This window comes from Sorex fumeus, unplaced genomic scaffold (assembly GCF_029834395.1).
Source record: "Sorex fumeus unplaced genomic scaffold, SorFum_2.1 ptg000240l, whole genome shotgun sequence".
NCBI lineage: Eukaryota > Metazoa > Chordata > Mammalia > Eulipotyphla > Soricidae > Sorex > Sorex fumeus.
This window is the reverse complement of record NW_026606297.1, coordinates 5108669-5130019: the sequence shown is the minus strand read 5'-3', so window position 1 is coordinate 5130019 and position 21351 is coordinate 5108669.

Here is a 21351-nt window from a genome sequence, read left to right as displayed (position 1 = left end):
TACAAATTTTCATGTGTGGGTTTCAGTTATACAATGATCGAGTACCCGTCCCTCCACTAGTGCCCATTCTCCACCACCAATGATCGTAGTAGTCCTACCACCCACATACCCCATTCCCCCACCCCACCGGACCTCTGTGGAAGAGTATTCCCTTTTGCTCGCTCTTTCCTAAGGGTGTTGTAGGTTGCAATAGAGGTTTTGAGTGGCCATTGTGTTTGGTATATAGGCTACTTTCAGCATGCATCTCACATCCTGAGCAAGTCCTCCAAACATCCTTTACTTGGTGTTTCCTTCTCTATCTGAGCTGCCTTTTCCCCAAGCACGTGAGGCCAGCTTCCAAGCACCTGGATCAGACCTCTTGGTACTTATCTCAATTATTCCTGGGTGTTTGACTCCCATTCTGTTCCTTTATATTCCACAATGAGTCTATGTCTGTCCCTCTCTTTCTGACTCATTTCACTTAGCATGATACTTTCCATGTAGAACCACTTGTAAGTAAATTCCATCACTTCATCTTTTCTAACGGCTGTGTAGTGTTCCATTGTGTAGATGTACCAAAGTTTCTTTAGCCAGTCATCTCTTATCAGGTACTCAGGTTTTTTCCAAACTTTGGCTATTGTGAACAGTGCTGCAATGAACATAGAATTACGGATGTCATTTTGACTGTACTTTTTTGCCTCACTGGGATATATTCCCAGGAGTGTTAATGCTGGGTCAAGTGTGACTTCAATTTCTAATTTTTTGAGAATAGTCCATACTGTTTTCCAAAATACCGAACGAGTCAGCATTCCCACCAGCAGTGAAGGAGGGTTCCTTTCTTGCCACATCTGTACCAACACCAGTTGCTTTTGTTCTCTTGAATGTGGGCCAGTCTCTATGGTGTGAGATGAGGTCTCATTGTTGTTTTGATCTGCATCTCCCTGATGACGTAGATCATTTTTTCATGTGCCTTTTTTGCCATCCGGATTTCTTCTTTGAGAAAGTTTCTGTTCATTTTGTCACTCCATTTTTGATGGGGTTGGATATTTTCTTCTTGTGGAGTTCAAACAGTGTTTTGAATATCCTTGATCAACCCTTATTGGATGGGTATTTTGCAAATATCCTTTCCCTTTATGTAGACTGCCTTTGTACTTTTGTCACTTTTTCTTTGGAGGTGCAGAAGCTTCTTAGTTTAAGATAGTCCCATTTGTCTATCTCTGTTTTCACTTGCTTGGCCAGTGGCGTGACATCTTTGAAGATACCATTTGCTTCAATGTCGTGAAGGGTTTTGCAAACCTTGTCTTTGGTGTACATTATGGATTCCTGTCTGATGTTGAGGTCTTTAATCCATTTTGATCTTACTTTTTTGTACCGATGTTAGGCAGAGATCTGAGCCCATTTTTTTGCATTTAGCAATTTTGCCAGCACAAATTGTTAAAGAGGCGTTCCTTTCTCCACTTCACATTTCTTGCTCCCTTATCAAAGACTAGATGATCATATATTTGGGGGCATATGTCAGTATATTCAACCCTGTTCCATTGGTCTGTGGCTCTGCCTTTGTTCCAGTACCATGCTGTTTTAGTTATTACTGCTCTCTAGTGGACTTTGAGGTTGGGGAAGTTTGATTCCTACCATTGTCTTTTTCCCAAGAATTGCTTTAGTTATTTGTGAGGGCTTACTGTTTCATATGAATTTCAGGAGTGTTTGCTCCATTTCTTTAAAGAATGTCATGGGTATCATTATAGGGATCACATTGAATTTGTATAATGGTTTGACGAGTATTGCCATTTTGAGAATATTAATTATCCTGATCCATGAGCAAGGGTATCTTTCCATTTTCTTGAGTCCTCTTTTATTTTCTGAAATAACATTTTGTAGATTTCTTTGTTCAGGTCTTTTACTTCCTTAGTTAAGCTGATTCCTAGGTACTTGATTTTTCTGGGGCACAGTTGTGAATGTGATTGTTTTTTTCATGTCACTTTCTTCTATCTCACAATTTGCATATAGGAAAGCCATGGACTTTTGGGTATTGATTTTATAGCCTGCAACTTTACTATACAAGTCTATTGTTTATGGGTCTCTCTTGGTAGAGGTTTTAGGGTTCTCTAAGGATAGTAACATATCATCTGTGAATAGTGATAAGTTTATTTCTTCCTTTCCTATCTGGATGCCCTTAATATCTTTTTCTTGCCTAACAACTATTGCAAGTACTTCCAGTGCTATATTGAACAGCAGTGGAGAGAGTGGGCATCCTTGTCTAGTCCCTGATCTTAGAGGAAAGGCTCTCAGTTTTTCCCCATTGTGGATGATGCTTGCTGTAAGTGTGTGGTAGATGGCCATAACGATATTGAGGAAAGTCCCCTCTATCCCCATTTTGGCAAGGGTTTTCATCATAAATGGGTGCTGGATCTTAAATTCTTTCTCTGCATCTATTGATATGATTATATGGTTTTTATCTTTTATTTTGTTGATATGATGGATTCTGTTGATTGATTTCTAAATGTTAAATCATCCTTGCTTCCCCGGGATGAATCCCACTTAGTCATGGTGTATGATCTTTTTGATGAGTTGTTGAATTCTTTTTGCCAGTATTTTGTTCAGAATATTCGCATCCTTGTTCATCAGGGATATTGGCCTGTAGTTTTCTTTTTTTTTTTTTGTGGTGTCTTTGTTTCCTTTTGGTATTAGAGAGATATGGGCTTCATAGAAACTGTTTGGGAGAGTTTCTGTTTCTTCAATTTCCTGAAAATGCTTGAGAAGAACTGGAAGTAGTTCCTCTTTAAATGTTTGGAAAAAATTGCTAGTGAATCTATCTGGACCTGGACTTTTGTTTGTGAGAAGACTTTTGATTACAGTTTCAATTTCCTTGATGTTAATAGGTCTATTCAGGTACTCTAGATCTTCTTGATTCAGCCTTGGGAGATTATAGTAATCCAGGAATTTATCCATTTCTTCTAGGTTCTCTAGTTTCGTAGCATAAAGAGTTTCAAAGAAGTCTCTGATGATCTTTTGAATTTCTTCAGTTTCTGTTGTGATATCCCCCTTCTCATTTCTGATTTGGTTTATTAGGCTTCTCTCTCTCTCTCTCTCTCTTTTTCTCTCTCTCTCTCTCTCTCTCTTCTCTCTCTCTCTCTGCGTATTTCTATTGGTTTATCTATCCTGTTTATTTTCTTGAAGAACCAGCTCTTGTTTTCATTGATCTTTAGGATTTTTTTTCGGTTTCCATGTCATTGATTTCTGCTCTAAGTTTTATGATCTCTTTCCTTCTGCCTGATTTGCACTCCTTTTGTTGATCCTTTTCTAATATCTTAAGCTGTGAAGTTGAGTTGTTTATGTGTTCCCTTTCTTCCTTCCTGATAAATGCTTGCAGAGCTATAAATTTTCTCCTTAACATGGCTTTAGCTGCATCCCATAGGTTCTGGTAGCTCATGTCTTCATTCTCATTTGTTTTCAGGTATCTTGATTTCTTCCTTGACTTCCTTCCTGACCTACTCATTGTTCAGCATTGAGTTGTTTAATTTTTAAGTGTTTGATTTGTTTTTCCCTGTCTATGTATGATTCACCTCTATTCTCAGTGCATCATGGTCTGAAAAGATTGTTTGTACTATTTCCATCTTCCTGATTTTATTGAAGTATGTTTTGTGGCCTAGTACATAATCTATTTTGGAAAATATTCCTTTTGCACAGGAGAAGAATGTGGATTATTTCTTTATGGTGTGTAAGTCCCTGTATAGGTCTATAAGCCCTCGCTCTTCTATTTCTTCCTTCAAAGCCAATGTTTCCTTGCTGAGTTTTTTTTCTTGTTGATCTAATCAGAGGTGATAAGGTAATGTTGAACTCTCCAGCTACTATTGTGTTGCTAGCAATGTCCTCCTTAAAATCTGTTAGCAGTTGTTTTAAATATTTAGTTGTTCCCTTATTAGGTGTGTATACATTTAAGAGTGTGATTTCTTCCTGCTGTACTTATCTCTTGATGAATAGAAAATGGCCTTCACTGTTCCTTTCAATCTTTCTCAACCTGAAATCTGTGTTGTCATATACTAGTATGGCCAACCCAGCTTTTTTGAGGGAGCTGTTTGCTGGCAGGATTATTTTCCATTCTTTTAACTTTGAGTCTGTGTTTGCTCTGACTGTTCAGAGGAGTTTCTTTCTTGTAGGCAGCAGAATGTTGAGTTCTGTCTCTGAATCCATTTTGCCACTTTGTGTTTCTTAATTGGCAAATTTGGACCACAGACTTTGAGAGAGATTATTGTTATTGGATTTTGTGTCACCTTTCTGTAAGGGTTTGTTGTGCTTGTAGTTTTGTCTTATCTTATAGTAGCCCCTTTCACCCTTCTTTTAGTTTTGGTTTTGAGTCTATGAAGCTGCTGAGCTGCTGTTTATCCACAAAATAGTGTACCGTTCCTTCGAGTTTGAGTGAGAGTTTAGCTGGATAGAGTATTCTTGGTGAAGCGTTTACTTCAGTGAGTTTTTTCACTACATCCCACCATTGCTTTCAGACTTTAGGGTGTCCTCTGATAGGTCCGCTGTAAATCTGAGGGGTGCTCCATGGTATGTTTTTTCCTTCTTTGACCTTGCAGCTTGCAGTGTTGTGCCTCTATCCGCAGCATCCATCTTTCTAGCTATGATATGACTTGGAGTGTTTTTTCTTAGGGTCTATTTTAGCTGACACCCTTTGGGCTCCTTGGATCTGAATGGCTGCATTGTGCAGCCCTGGGAACTTTTCAGCAACGATTTGTTTAACCTTGGCTTTTTCATTGGTATTTTTTCCCCTGACCTTCTGGTACTCCAATGTTTCTAAAGTTGTTCCTCCTGGAGTTATCTCCTAGGACTCTGATTCACTCTAGAGCTATTTTGAGACCTCTTGCCATTGTTTGTTGTTGCCTCTTGGCTTAGTGCAGCTGATCTTCCAGCTCACTGATTCTGTCTTCAGCTATGGCCATTCTACTGTTGAGGGCACAAACTGAGTTTTTTTTTAAATTTTATCTACTGAATCTTTTGCTACTGAGAGTATACGATATGCCAGACACGGTAACAACAAAGTCTCCAATGGAGACGTTACTGGGCCCGCTCGAGCCAATAGATGATCAACGGGAGGGCCTTTACATTCTTTTACATTTTTACTGAATCTTTTATTCATGACATTTCTGTGCGGAGCTTTCCAATTTCTGCTCTCATTTCTTTCTGTCTTTTCTCGATTGTTTCTTTCATATCCTCCTTTAATTTACTGCCCTCCTTTAATTTACTGGATATTGTCTTACTGTTTCTATTAGTTCATTGAACATCTTCATTACTTCATATCTGAATTCTTTCTCAGAGAGGGTCCCTTAGATATGTAGCACCTAGTGAGGCTTCTGAACTCTTTTCATCATCCTCCCCTTGTGGTGGGGATTTGCGTTGTTTCTTCACGTTGGTATGGAGGTATGGTGACTTGAGATGGTACACGAGATTGTTGGGTATGAGTTAACTACCTGTGGCAGTATGAGCATTGGCCAGCCCAAAATTAGGCCACGCCCACTTCTACAGAGGACATACCCACTTCGGAAGAGGCCATGCCCTCTACAGGTACCTGGTGTGGGGGGACAGTACAACCTGGGGGAGGAAGAAGTTCGGGCACAGCACTGGGGATGAACAGGAAGAGGGCCAGGGATAGTGAGCAACCCAGTGTTGTAGAGGATGCCTGGGGCACAAATTCAGGGAAAGCCAAGTCCCGGGTTTGAATCTGTATTTCCATTTTCAATTTAAACTTCATAAGCATCTATAAAGCAGATGATGTGTTCATGTTTATTTACAAAATGTAATCATAAAATAAATTCAACAGTATCCCTAAAGTTGTTGATTTCATCGATAAACTAATTTAATTATTTTTTATTGTGTGTGAGGGAGTGGAATACACCCACTGATGATCAGAAACTATTTCTACTTCTGTGTTCAAGAGTGATCCCTCATAGGGATGATTTGCAGTGCTGGGATCAATCAAAGGTTGATTTCTACAAGGCAAGTGCCTCTTTTACTATTTCTCTGACTTCCTGAGAGCCGTAAACACCTCATGTTGAATAAAAGTTGTTCAGAGTTAGTCTTTTCTCTAATTACTGCATTTGGTGCAAGTAAGTGCAAGAGTTTTATTTAAATAATATGTCACCAATAATTTTATTTAAATAATATATCACTATTTATCAGGTGACACATACCATATTATTTTTGAAATTACTCTTCCTGCTTATGAAAAGTGATTATTTTCATTTTATATGACATTTTGAAATATATGATATGTGTATTTAATATCTTTTACTAATATTTTAGTTATATCTGTCATTTATTACCAATTAATAATAACACACATTTTTTAGAGTCCAGGAAAAATGATATTATAATATCACTTGATCACTTAACATCCCATTACTCATCCATTTGCTTGAGTGGGCACCAGTAACATCTCCATTTGTCCCTGTCATGTGCTAGTGTAGCCTAATGTCATCTGCTCACTTCAGGAACGCTAAGAGGCTCAAACAGTCCCTTCATGGTCTTGACAAAGAAGTCTGACCAACGCGGCCACGCCATCTTTTTACATCCCGTGGAATCCAGTCAGCAATGGCTCTAGTTCAGCAATCATCTCCAAATCCAATTACCTGTCTAGCCTATCTGATTTCCGACACCTTGGCATCCCTGATTCTCGATCATTGATGGAGGTCAGAACTCCAAATTCCTTCTCTCACTTGAGTGAAGCATGATACTCCAAGCATAGCTCTTTCGATTCCTCTTTGGGAAACCTGAATAGCATTCTCATCCTGTTTTCGTAGGGTCCAGGCATATTACAATATAGACAATTTATATGATCCAGCTTAATCTTAATCATCTTCACATTGGAGAGGAAGGGACTATCCGAATGAGGTAGTACTGTCCCTGAGATAGTATATTTAAATTTAAACAAAGATAATAAGAACAGAACTCCACAATTTTCCTGTATAAACACCATATATATTCATATATATATATCAACAGAAATACATTTAATACTTGATATTGTTAAATAATTTTTATTTAGGCACAATTGTGAATTCCAAAGATAATAAGGTGATGGATTCAAATCTTTCCCTCTAGTGATCTAGTCTAACCATTAAATTACTTTTAGTTTTGCTACCTATGCAACTCATCAATTCAACAAGTATTAGTTAGGGCCCCTTTGGACAAGTTGTTAGGTTATATATAAGGTGAAAACATTTTGGAAATGAACTCTCTCTGCAATTCATAAATATTTCCTTTGGTATAATATAAGCATGTACAAATGCAGAGAATGACAAGCTCCTGGCAGAGCCTGGCAAGCTCCCCATGGTGTATTCTATATGCCAATAACAGTACCAACAAGTCTCACAATGGAGACATTACTGGTGCGCGCTTAAGAAAATCGATGAACAACTGGAGGACAGTGCTACAGTGTAGTGCTATAAATGCAAATAATGCCACCCTAATTAAATCAATATTTAAAGCAACAAATTAAGGCATGATGATTGTTAAGTAAATTGAGTTCAGAGAACAGAGGGATCACTTAGGGTTAATGTAATACAAGAAGACTGTGAAAGGCAAACACTAAGGTGCTCTGTATTAAGCTGCTGTCATCTGGGGTTTCCTGTTCTCTCTCAAAGTTCTATTATTTTAAACAAACACAATTTCTATAGTACTAATCACTGAGAGAACACATTCTTCCTTATAAGTTTTATAATTTCTAGAGAAGCATCAGACATCCTCTGTATGATTATAGTGCTTTGAATCCACTAATATAGCCACCTCTGCTGATGATCACAAAAGCGGAATGTGTGTAATTAAATGTTTAATACTTGGGTCTTATGAATCATTTGAGCCGTTTGTATATATTTAAACCTTCAGTGTTGCAGAGCAAGGCGAGATTATTTATTCCTAAATATTTTGTGTCTTCCCTACACAAGCTGTCTTCCCTTCTAAGACAGCTTATGCTTCCCTTTGAGATACAGTGTTTTATTTATGATATGTGGGGAAACAAAAGACGGTAGGACATTTACAAAGAACCCAGAGAATCAGCGGGTGAGTGTAATATGGGATGAAAGTGTAAGGGAAATAGAGATAACGGTTATTCCATATTTTCTGGCACGAAAATTAGGTAAGTGATTATTTCTCTCTATATAGGTATACCTGTATGGTGATCTGTACATCTATATATACTATATTTATGATATGTGATATGTAGAAATTCCATGTGAAGAAAGGAGACATTTTTGAAATATATTGAAACTGGAATTGATGAATTTCTTCTGAAATATTATGAACTTGTGCTAGACAGAGGAATCAAATGTAAATGTAAATTCAATTTTGGGAATTTGGTCAGACTCTGAAAATTTAGTAAAAAAACAATAATCTATATTTGACATATGTGACCAATATGTTGGCTAATAGCAGCTGAGAACAGAACTTCAAAGAATACCCAATGAAATATCAGATTATGTAGGACTAAAATGCTGTTATTCAAAATGATTGTTAGGAAAGTAGAAGAATATTTAGTCAATAACTAAGTGTCAAAAAAGATCAATTAAAACAATAATTCTGTTACTTATTATCTTTTGACAAATCAGACAAAGAGCTCAGGGCCTGAGAAACCAGAAATCATTCAGATATTTGTTAGTTTCTTCTTTCCAGGAATTTGGGGCAATCATGAAGGATGGATTTAGAATAGTCGAACTATTCACATGGTAGCATGGATTTCCTGGTATGACAGCTGCTTACATTGTCTATTATAAGTTAGCATTTGAAGACATAAAGTTCTGTTTCTGTAGATATCTGGCATTAATAAATGCATACAGTGTAGATTAAATATTTGATTATGGATCTTAATGGTGGCCTGGCAAGTTTCTGGAAGATCTTTGGGACAAACAATTGCTCTTATGCATTTTTTTTTATTTTAATACAACAAGCAACATAAAGAAATAACATATATCATCATATCTGGGCTGGAGCGATACCACAGAGGGTAGGGCATTTGCCTTGAATGCGGCCGATCTGGCCAACCCGAGTTTGATTCCTCTGCCTTCGATTCCTCCACCCCTCTCGGAGAGCCCGGCAAGCTACCGAGAGTATCTTGCCCACTGGGCAAAGCCTGGCAAGCTACCCATGACATATGCGATATGCCAAACACAGTAACAAGTCTCACAATCTTACTGAGCCTGCTCTAGCAAATTGATGAATAATGGGAGGACAGGGACAGAAACAGGAATCATATCTGTGGAATGTATAAAGTATGGCAAATATGTTCATTAGATTTTGTCATAGAAAGGAGACTCTAGAGCCAGAATTCTTGTGAACCTATGGTTCCAGTTGCTGTAAGAATTAAATGAGAAATCAGGGAGCAGAGAGAAGCCCTAAAATATTCATTTTTAGGATTGCAGAGATAGTGAAAGGGATAAAGTAGTTGTTTTTCATTGCAGCTGACCCTGATTCTGTTCCCAGCAACTACATGGTCAGAAAACCACCTCGGGGTTGAGCATAGTGAGGAGTATTTCCTAAGTACAATTGGGTGTAGTCATTCATACATTTAATGGTCACCATCACAGTCCTCCTGTTATTCATCGATTTGCTTGAGTGGGCCCAGTAATGTCATCATCTTGAGACTTGTTACTCTGTTTGGCATATCAAATACGTCACAGGGAGCTTGCCAGGTTTTGCCGTGTGGGTGAGATACTCTCGATAGCTTTCCGGGCTCTCCAAGAGGGGTGAAGGAATTGAACCCGGCTCAGTCGGGCTGGCTGCATGCAATGCAAACACACTACTGCTGTGCTATCGCTACATACATTTAAAAATAATACAAATTAAAAAATCATAGGGCAGGGGGTATGGTGCCACTAGCAGGTCAATCTGTACCTGTGAGGCGAGTGCATCAGCAGCCTGATGGCGCCTTCAGACTTCCAGATACCCCAAAATTGCTGCTATGCCTTTGGCCAGACCCCAAAAACTTGGGACAAAGTTTACCAAGAAACTAAACAGCCAAAAGTTATGTATGTGGGAGACACACCCACAAACCACCTTGGCCTCCTCTATATCATTGGAGTCATGTCCTCTCTGGCTCCTAATCAAGCCGTTTAATGACCAGGATCCCAGAGACTCAGAAAAAAATCTCAAAACCCAACAGCTTTTGGCAGAAATGGGTCCGGTTCCTTCAGTAAGTTATCGGTGCTGGGCCACCCCATGTGGGAATAAGTTTCATGCCTTGGCCTGTGTCCCTGGCGGTCTGGTGGCTGCCATCCTCCAGAGGCCACTGGACAGTCAGGTTTGGTCTTCGTGATGAGACACACAGGGCCTCACGGGTTGGAGGTAGACCCACCCCTCTCCTCCCCACCCCAACGAGACCCCAAGTCGCCGTCCACAAATGTCCTTTCTGGCTCCTGATCAAGCTGCTTAACGGCCATGATCCCAGAGACTCAGGAACAAATCTCAGAACCCAGCATATTTTAGCAGAAATCCCTCTAGATTTAAGTGTTAAAATTTCAGAATTTCAAAATCACATAGCCACTACTACAGCCACATGACACCATGTGTTATTCTTAACCAACAATAGAAAACAAATTGTCTACTGTTGCCTTTTCAGCAGATACTAGTGTTGGTGTAAAATCCAAAATGATAATGATTGGGCTAGTGTCAAATTATTGAATGCAATCAAAGAATAGAGAGAGTAACGTCGAAATCATCTGCCCCACAGGTAGTAGGAGGGTTTGGATGGGGGTGTACTGGAGATTTTGGTGGTGGAGAATGGGTACTGGTGAAGGTACTGGTGTTTCATTGCATGGCCGAGACTTAAACCCTAAAGCTTTGTAATTTCTCTCATGGTGATTCAATAAATAAACAGTATAAAAATGTAAAAACATCATAGGACAGGATCTGTAGAGATAGTACAATGAGTAGGATTCTTTCCTTGCATGCAGTCAGCCAAGTTTCTATCCCCAGTATCACATAAAGTCTTCTGTGCAATACCAAGAGTGATCCCTGAGTACAGTGATCCCTGAGTACAGTGATCCCTGAGTACAGAAACAGGAATAAGCCCTGAACATCACCAGGTGTGTCCCCAAAACAAACGAAAAGAATAAAAGTTAACTTAGTAAGGTAAACTTTTCAAAGATAGGTGTTACATATGAGAAAAACTTGGGTATATTTATATGATGAAGGGAATTTATGGAACAATGTTTGAGAAGTGATGGCCCTTGGGGACATCACCTTTTTTCGTAAAAGAAGTTTTATTAGAACACAGTCACATCTGTTTTACTTTACTGGAGATTGAACACAGGCCTCATTCTTGCAATGTTTATACTTTTCTCTTGAGAAACAAATCTAGCAATGCCTTTGAACTCCAACATCAGAAGTGAATAGTTATGCATAGAGAAGTATGGCCCCCATCAGCCTAAACACTTAAAGTTTATCACTTCACAGAAAGCATTTTCCAAACCATGGTATTCGAGGACATGCACTGTAGCACTGTCCTGTTGTTCATCAATTTGCTCAATCAGTCCCAGTAATGTCTCCATTGTGAGACTTATTATTACTGTGTTTGGCATATTGAATACGTCACGGGTAATTTGCTAGGCTTTGCCATGAGGTCAAGATACTCTTGGTTGCTTGCTGGACTCTCTGATTGGAGCAGTGGAATCGAACCCCCATTGGCCCAGGTCGGCCGCGTGCAAGGCAAATGCCCTGCTGCTGTGCTATTGTTCAAACCCATGATAAAAAATAAATTAAAAAAATAAATAGGTGATAGTTGATGAAGCAAGATTTCCGAAGAGCTGAAATTCTGTAGATCAAACAGTTGCTGTGTTTGTTCTAGTATATTGTGTCCAAATTATATTAGCATTGTAAACTCGTAAATATCTGTGGAAGTAATGAATATATGCATAGCACCCACAGCTTTACTAAAAACTCAGTTGTGCCTTAGGATTGAAATAAAGAATAATAACTGCTGATCCATATATACTTCCATGTGAATTGTGGTACCAAAAATTGTATTGGATATTAGTTATAGTTAAGTGCCCATTTTCAGGGCTGGAGTGATAGCACAGCGGGAAGGGCATTTGCCTTGCACATGGCCAACATAGGTTTGATTCCCAGCATCCCATTGATGTAGGCAGGTAGACAGGGAAGGCCCCCTCCCAACGCAATGAAGAATGGGGGTTTAGGTGTGGTGTTAGGAGAAAGAATGCTGCATCTCTATGTCGATCACACAGGTGGTCTGTGACTCCATGGCCAAGCTCCAAGAGGGCCTTGAGCAGCGCCAATGAGAAAGGAAGGCCTGGGAAAGCTGGTATGAGTCCTGGTTTAACCAGTCTCCTTGGCTACCTTGGAGAAGATGACCATCAGCTCCCGCTGCTCTAGCTCAGCTCAGCATCCTCCTCAAATCCCTCCATGTCCTTCCCCAGGAACACCTCCTAATGGAAGTCCTCGTTGAGGTGCCCATCAAACCCGAGCTTCACCCCGTACAGGTGGTTGGGGGCAGGTTCTCGTGCTCATCTCTGCTGGCTCAGTCCTGAGGAGAAGAGTGGTTGGCAGGCCGTGCAAAGGTGCGCATCAGCAGCCTGAGCTCCAAGAGTCAGAGGCAGCGAGGAGCGGGCTGCTGAGCGGGGCCGGTCTGCATGCCATTGACTGGCTGGGTCCGGCAAGAACTGTGCACCCGCAGTCCCCCTGCAGATGGTGAGTGGCCCAGAGCCACTGTCCAACAATGCCGCTGACACTTCTGGAGAGATGGTTTCACGGCAACCCCGACACCAGGCCGGCCCACTCTGGCCACCGCCATCCTGCTTCCAGGCCGACTAGTTGTCATCCTCTTGCTCTTGGTGACTGTTGGTCCCTGGGTCCTCAACTGCTTTGTGAGCTTTGTTAGGGACGAAATTAACACTGTTCAGTTACTGGTACTAAAACAACAGTATCAGATTTTACAGCCCGCTGAGGGACATTCCTCAGTATGAAGCAGAGAAAGGGAGGAATGTGAGGGACAGGCCCAAAATGGACTACCAGAATTAATTTAGCTTAGCTTAATAGGAACCCGCATTGCAAAATAACTGTTTTTTCTGCCCCTGAACAAGGAATTCAGATACAGGTGCTCTGAGTTGCAAGTCATGAGAAGGGGGGTGGGGTCAGATCAGATAACCCGATGTCTCTCACAAGACACATGTCACAAGATTCAGGACTGCCCTATAAACCAGGACGTTTCTAAGCACTGATCTTTAAACTATAAGCTAAGAAGTGATGTAAACTTAATTGGATTGGTTAGGAAAGTGTCTGTTGTTACAAATCTATTGGCTATGAAATGTGTAGGCTCTGCTGTAATGGCCGGTGAAGGACTATATAAGACCCCTTTGAAGAAATTTGGGGTTTTGCCTGATGGCTTGACCCTGACTAGCCAGCTCAATAAATTTCCTGATTGCTGATTGCATTCCTGCGTGGTCCTTGCTTGCGGTTGGAGATTCAGTGTTGTTCCCTAACACCATTTGGTTCCCTGAGCACCTCCAGGGGTAATTCCTGAGTGCAGAGCCAGGAGTAACCCCTGTGCATCGCCAGGTATGACCCGAAAAAGAAAAAAAATGGCAAGCTACCTGTGACATATTCAATATGCCAAACACAGTAACAACAAGTCTCACAATGGAGACATTACTGGGCTGCTCGAGCAACACACAGCAGGAAAACAGAATTATAACAATATCAGTAAGGATTCAAATATAATAAATATGGGGCTGAAGTGGTAGTGTGTCAGTTAAGAAATTTAACTTTTACGTAGATGACACAGCCGAAGACCTCCAGAACCAGCCACCACCATGCTGAGACCACTCTCCACACGCATGAAGGTACCGGCAGAGGAAAAAAGGCATGCGGGTCCCGGGGCTGAGATCTCCAAGCCTGCTCGGATTGGGGCTGAGCATCCTCCACCCAGATCCTCCAAATTTCAGTAGGCAGGGGTCACACCCACCAACTGGCCCCCTGGCCCCGTGTAATCCCATCAACGGCCAAGACTCAGAGACTATAAAAACCAGCTCCTGGAAGCATGCAACCACATTTGTGGCCACGTGACTTCTTTTTATCTTATTCCTACTTTGGACAAACTGGCAGGGTACTGAATGTAACCTGCCCACACGGCAGAGTCTGGCAAACTCCCCATGGCGTACCCAATATGCCAAATACCAGTAACAATGATGGGTCTCATTCTCCTAACCCTGCAAGAGCCTTGAATATCACACTTTTTAAAAAATCTCAGGGCTAGGACAAAGGAGACGTTACTGGGGCATGCTCGAGGCAATCGATGAGCAACAGGATGGTCATGATCGTGATCATAGATGACACAGATTTAATCCCCAGAATCCATATTACTCTCTCAGCACTGCCAGGTGACATCTCTGAGCATAGAACCAGGAGTAAATCCTATGTACTGCAAGGTATAGCGACAAAAACAAAATAATAATTATAGTGATGGTCATAAAATGACCTAGGATTCCTATCATTAGGTACAAGTGATAACACAACTTCAAATAAGCTAATTCTAATCCAAATTAAGAGTAAAAAAATAAACATGAGATAATAAAGTAAAGTAAAGTAAAGTAAAGGCCCTCCCATTGTTCATCGATTTGCTCGAGCGGGCCCAGTAACGTCTCCATTGGAGACTTTGTTGTTAAGGTGTCTGGCATATCGAATACGTCACGGGGAGCTTGCCAGGCTCTGCCGTGCGGGCGAGATACTCTCGGTAGCTTGCAGGGCTCTCCGAGAGGGGTGGAGGAATCGAACTCGGGTCGGCCATGTTGACTGCGTGCAAGGCAAACGCCCTACCGCTGTGCTATCGCTCCAGCTGATATGAGATAATAGAGGAACACAATATGGCAAAAAATCTCTCAATCTTAGATCACTTAAATCACTTAACTTCCCGTTAGTCGTCGATTTGCTCGAGCGGGCGCCAGTAACGTCTCCATTTGTCCCTGTCGCGTGCTAGTGTAGCCCAATGGCATCTCTTCGCTCCGGGAACATGGAGGGCCTCAAACCGATCGTTCATGATCTTGACAAAGAAGTCTGACCATCTGGTAGGTGGGCGGCCACGCGGTCTCTTGACATCCCGTGGAATCCAATCAGTAACAGCTCTAGTCCAACGGTCGTCTTTAAATCTCATTACGTGACCAGCCCATCTGATTTTCGACACCTTGGCATATGAGACAGCGTCCCTGATCCTTGATCGTCGACGGATGTCAGAACTCCGGATTCGTTCTCTCATTTGAGTGAAACGTGATATTCCAGTAACTACAACTGGTCTCAATCTTAGAAGTGGACAATTTTGCTTCTGTGTTTTATTATGTATGTAAAAATTTTTTTGATATTTTGTTAGATTGGTATCTATAGTAGTCTAAACCATTCCGATAAAAGCTATCAAAATGAAGCTGGATGATCCATTGAAAGAAAAAAATTGAAAATGCGTGGGATATCTTGTTTTTCTCCCAAATAAAGAGGACTGTTAATGATTTTAAGTGAAAATTACAAAGAATAAATATTGTGTACCATTGTGAAATCTATAAAGTTAAGAATTATATTAACAATGAAACTTTATTAAGAAATATTATGTAGCACTTATAATCATAAGGGATAATATATTTCAGAGGCTCTTTTTTTGTAAAAGAATTAACTTTGAGGAATAATTTCAAGGTCATATTGGAATGTTTTCATTAGAGATCATTAGTTTATATAGCCCTATACATGTATTAACACATCAATATAATGCTGCATTAATCATTACTAAATGAACAATTTCTTTAGGAAAACTAGAAAGTGTGATGACCAGAAATACCTGAAGGTACTGTTAAAGAAGAATCTCCTTCTTGAGAAAATGAAATTTCTCAGTGACTAAATCCTTCTGTAAGGGCCTAAGCTGATTATCTGATTGAGGATATTTCTTTGGTTAATTTTTGATCATTTTAGTTGGAGTATAATTTCTATTTTATGAGACAGTTCAATCCTAGCAACATTTGAAATGATCAATATTTATTCTTTAATTATAATTCCCAAATATAAACATGCAGGAAATTCATATAAATTAGTGCAGAGGTGACAATTTTGTCTATTTTGGGGTCTCTGATGGTTAGGTATGGGTCTTTTTGTAATTTTTTCTTAATTTGTAAGCATAACACTGACATGCACTCTATTGCCTGTTATTCTTTAACTTTCAGTGACATACTTTGAAGAAAAATAAGTCAATTAATTTATTCATAGAATGTCATGTTATTTTATGATTCTGCCCTTTAAACATTCACACTTATGGTTCGGATGAAGCTGAGGAATGTTGATTCCTTGTACCATGCATGGTCCCCTGAGCACTGCCAGGAGTGATTCCTAAATAAGTCCTGTGCACTATTCTGTGTGTCCCCAAAACACACATACTCAAAGGCTCTTGTACTAATTACTGGTGCACGATGACCAGTTTTAGCATTTGAAAGCAGCAGGGCATTTAGAGACTTGCTCATATCACTCTGACAATTACACTGTAGATAACAGTGTACAAGAACTAAGATTCTGGGGGAGAAATAATAAGCATCCTGTTAGTGTCAGAGCCAGTGCAGATATACTCCAGGATTGAGACAAAGATCAGCATTAGCAAAAGCTGATAAGCCAAGTAGGGCACTTCTCTCTTTCTGTTTTCATTAAAGTGAGTGGAAATAAAACAGAGGATCAGATCATGGCATAAAATGAAGAAGGGCAATTATAGCCTTAACTAAGAGTAATTAGAACAATTTCTTCCCTGGCAGAGCTGTAAGGTATCAGGTAGAGAGGTACTTAACACTTCTCTTTGCAGAAGTAAAACTGCAGTTAGGTCTATTTTGACACCTTTTTAAAAGTCAGGAGCTGGTTGAGCATCAAAGATCATTCATGAGCAAGCTTATTTCTTTTCTTAACATAAGTCTCTTCAATGAAGGAAAAACTAGAGGTTTGTTTTTAAGGAAGGAAGAAAACGGATTCTATCAAAAATGATATTGTTAGGTTTTACAAACCTCTTCACATATTTTCATGGAAACGTTCATGAAATGAACACTTAAATGTTTGATATAAACTCAATATTTAAATGTTTTTTTTCTCACATTCATTTATTTATTTTTCCGGTGTGCACATATGTAGTCATGTTTGAGTTTCAGTTTTCGCTATAATGACTTACTAGAAACAGGATCTTGAAACAACAGGCATGCATAATCTTATAAAATCAAAATCAAGGTGGCATTCCTCTTGGCAGTCTCTGTGGAGAATTTCATTTCCTCGTGTATTCAACTTTTGTCAAAATGAAGTTTCCTCTGCTATGGGATTGTTGCTCCAGATATGTTGTAAGCTGGTCTGAGTCAGCTGCTATTATCTCCCAAGGAGCCCACATCTTCCTCTCTCTCTGCATCTACCACACAAATCCAAACATCCCAAACCTGTCTTTTCACACTGGGCATCTGCCCTCCCCCTGTTTTCTCTCACTCTCTCTCTTCTTCAGTATTCATAACCTTTATCCCATCTTCAAATTACACTTTCGGCTTAAAGTAACATACGTTCTATTTTCAGACATCCAGATGTTTAAGATAAATCCCCATCGTGACATGGGCCCATCAGTAAATAGAAAAGAGATAGGGTCACTATCTTTATTATTATATTCTGAAGGTTTGGATTCAATTGCACTTCCTAGGTGAGCTCTATCTCTATACCCTCTGCCTTGTTTCTCCCACAGAATGTTGATTAGAAAGGATGTCATCCACAAATTACCTTGCCTTCTGTTTTCTATGAAAATTCAGATAATATGAATTCCCTTTACAAAAAGAGTGAGGAGAAAGAAGTTGGGATTTATTAGATTTGTTTTCTTGATATATTAGGCTGGAGTTATAGCAGAGTGGGTAGGGCATTTGCCTTGCATGTGGCTGACCTGTGTTTGATTCCTCTGTCCCTCTCGGGGAGCCCAGCAAGCTATCAAGAGAATCCCACCCTCATGGCAGAGCCTGGCAAGCTCCTCGTGGAGTATTCGATATGCCAAAAGCAGTAACAACAAGTCTCACAATGGAGACGTTACTGGTGCCCACTCAAGCAAATTGATGAACAATGGGAGGACAGGGCTACATCCTTTGAAGCTTATGTTTATTTTCTCAAAAGACCTGCTCCTTTGAGGCATAAAATATTTGGTACATAAGTACATTTGTATTCAATGAGATGGAGGGTTTTGCCTAAATTTCCTTTCATGTACCTTATGGACTCAGTTCTGATGTTGAGATCTTTAATCCATTTCGATCTGACTTTTCTACGTGGAAGTATAAGGAGAGCTGAGTTCATTTCTTTACATGTAGCTCCTCAGTTTTTCCAGCACGGCTCTTTGAAGAGACTTTCCTTGATTCACTTCATACCTCTTGCTCCCTTATCATAGATTAAATGAACAGTTATTTGAGGGTCTGTGTCAGGATATTAAATTATTTTCCATTGGTCTGCAGGTCAGTTTTTGTTCCAACACCATGCTGTTTTAATTACTACCTCTTTGTAGTACAGTTTAAACTTGGGGAAGGCAATGCCTTTCATCTTTTCTCAAGGATTACTTTGGGTATCTGTGGGAGTTTATTATTCCATAAAAATTTCAGGAAAGTTTACTCTAATTCTTTGAAAAAATTCATGAGTATCCTTATAAGAACTACATTGAATCTGTATGATGTTTTGGGGAGTATTGCCTTTTTGACATTGTTAATATTCCTAATCCACGAGTATGGGGTGCATCTCCATTTCCCCTTTTGCTCTTCCAGTATTTCTTGAAGTGGCATTTTTAGTTTTCTATATAAAGGTCACTTTACCTCCTTAGTTAAGCTAAAGGCATCTTCAAAGATGAAACGCCATTGACCAAGCAAGTAGAAACAAAGAAAAAGAAATGGGATAACATGAAACTAAGAAGCTTCTGAACTTCAAAAGAAATGGTGTCTAAGATACAAGAGGGCCCACAGAATGGGGGAAATTATTTAACTAATACCCACTGAAAAAGAGAGTTAATATCAAAGTTATATAGGACACTGGTCCAACTGTACATGAAGAAAGCATCCAACTCCATAAAAATATGGGCAGAGGGAATGAGCAGAAACTTTCTCAATGAAGAAATGAAAATAGCCAAAAGGTAGATGAAAAATGCTTTAAATCACTAATCATGAGGGAGTTGGAAATTGAAACAACAATGAGATAATATCGTCTATCACAGAGGCATCCAAAGAAACAAGAGGAACCAGTGCTAGTGTGGATGCAGGGAGAAAGGAAATTTCTTCATTGTTGATTTTTCATTACTGACTAGTCCAGTCTTTTTGGAGAACAATATGGACATGTCTCAAATAAACTAGAAGTTAAACTCCCATTTTACTCAATAAAGACACTTCTTGGAATATACCCTATGAGGCAAAACACAAAAACAAAAACAAAAACAAAAAACACACAGATACAGCAGAAACACCATCTGTACAATGTTCATTGCAGCATTATTCATAATAGCAGAATCTGGAAAAAAGTCAAGTGCCTGAGAACAGATAACTGGATGAAGAAACAATGATAATTCTACACAATGGAATACTCTGCAGCCCTTAAGAAGAATCACTGTATCACTGTCATCCTGTTGGTCATCAAATGCCTCGAGCAGGCCCCAGTAACATCTCCTTCGTCCTAGCCCTGAAATTTTAAAAAGTGCCACATTTGAGGCTCTTTCAGGGTCAGGAGAATGAGACCCATCACTGTTACTGGTTTTTGGCATATTGAATATGCCAAGGGGAGTTTGCCAGACTCTGCCATGTGAGCAGGATACTTTTGGTAGTATCTAAGGAGAATAAGGTTATGAAATTTGCTTATAAATAAAAAGGAATGGAGAATATCATGCTGAGTGAAACGCATCAGAAGGAGGACAGAGATAGAAAAACTGCACTCATTCATATATATATATACATATATATGCATACACACATACACACATATATATATATATATATATATATATAGAGAGAGAGAGAGAGAGAGAGAGAGAGAGAGACTTAGATCTAAGGCAAGAGTAAACAGGTTCCAGGAGGACTGGTCAATATTTGGAAGCTTGCCGCAGGAGTGTGTCTGCTGAAGGGAAGTTGGGATAGAGAAGGGATCAGCATGACAACAAAAGGTAAAAGGTAAAGACCCTCCCGTTGATCGTCGATTTGCTCGAGCGGGCCCAGTAACGTCTCCATTGGAGACTTTGTTGTTACTGTGTCTGGCATATCGAATACTCTCGGTAGCTTGCCGGGCTCTCCGAGAGGGGCGGAGGAATTGAACTCGGTCGGCCATGTTGGCCGCTTGGAAGGCAAACACCCTACCTGCTGTGCTATCGCTCCAGCCCAGCATGTTGGAAATAATCATTTTGAACAGGTATTGAGTGTTGAAAGTATGTAAAGGGATGTAACTGATATCCTTTATATATATTGTAAACCTTAAGGCCCAAAATAGGGGCGAGAGGGAGAGGGAGAGGGAGATGAAGAGAGGGAGAGAGGAAGGGAGAGAGAGAGAGAGAGAGAGAGAGAGAGGCCTGTGATAGTGGGTGGATAGGGAAACACAAGGATCATTGATTCATTGATGGTGGGAAAACTACACTGGTGAAGGGACAGGTGTTAAAATATTGTATGACTAAAATCTAATCATGAGTAAAGTAAGTAAAGGCCCTCCCGTTGATCGTTGATTTGCTCGAGCGGGTCCAGTAACGTCTCCATTGGAGACTTTGTTGTTACTGTGTTTGGCATATCGAATACGTCACGGGGAGTTTGCCAGGCTCTGCCGTGCGGGCGAGATACTCTCGGTAGCTTGCCGGGCTCTCCGAGAGGGGTGGAGGAATCGAACTCGGGTCGGCCATGATAGCTGCATGCAAGGCAAATGCCCTACCGCTGTGCTATCGCTCCAGCCCTAATCATGAGAATCTTTGTAAATGTGTTACTGTGATTCAATAATTTTTTTAAAAATAGTGCAGTTGATATCACCATTGCTTTACATGATTCTGACCACCTTGGTTCTATTCTGGGCATCCCATAGGGTTCTTTGGCAAACTCCAAGAGTGAGTTCAAACCTCAGAAGTATACCCTGAGCACTGCTGACTGTGACAGAAAACCCAGTAAAAACATTAAGGATGTTTTGTGTAAGGAACTTTCATACTGGGTTTTATAAACAGATCACCTGTTTTATAAACAGATACTTTCCTTATCTCTTCAGGTCCATGGGAGGCAATCATTGAACCCACCCCCCCCCCCCCGCGCACACACACACACACACACACACACACACACACACACACACACTCCCAACTTTTATTTAAGCTCTGGGAGTTACAAAGTTATTCATTGTTGGGTT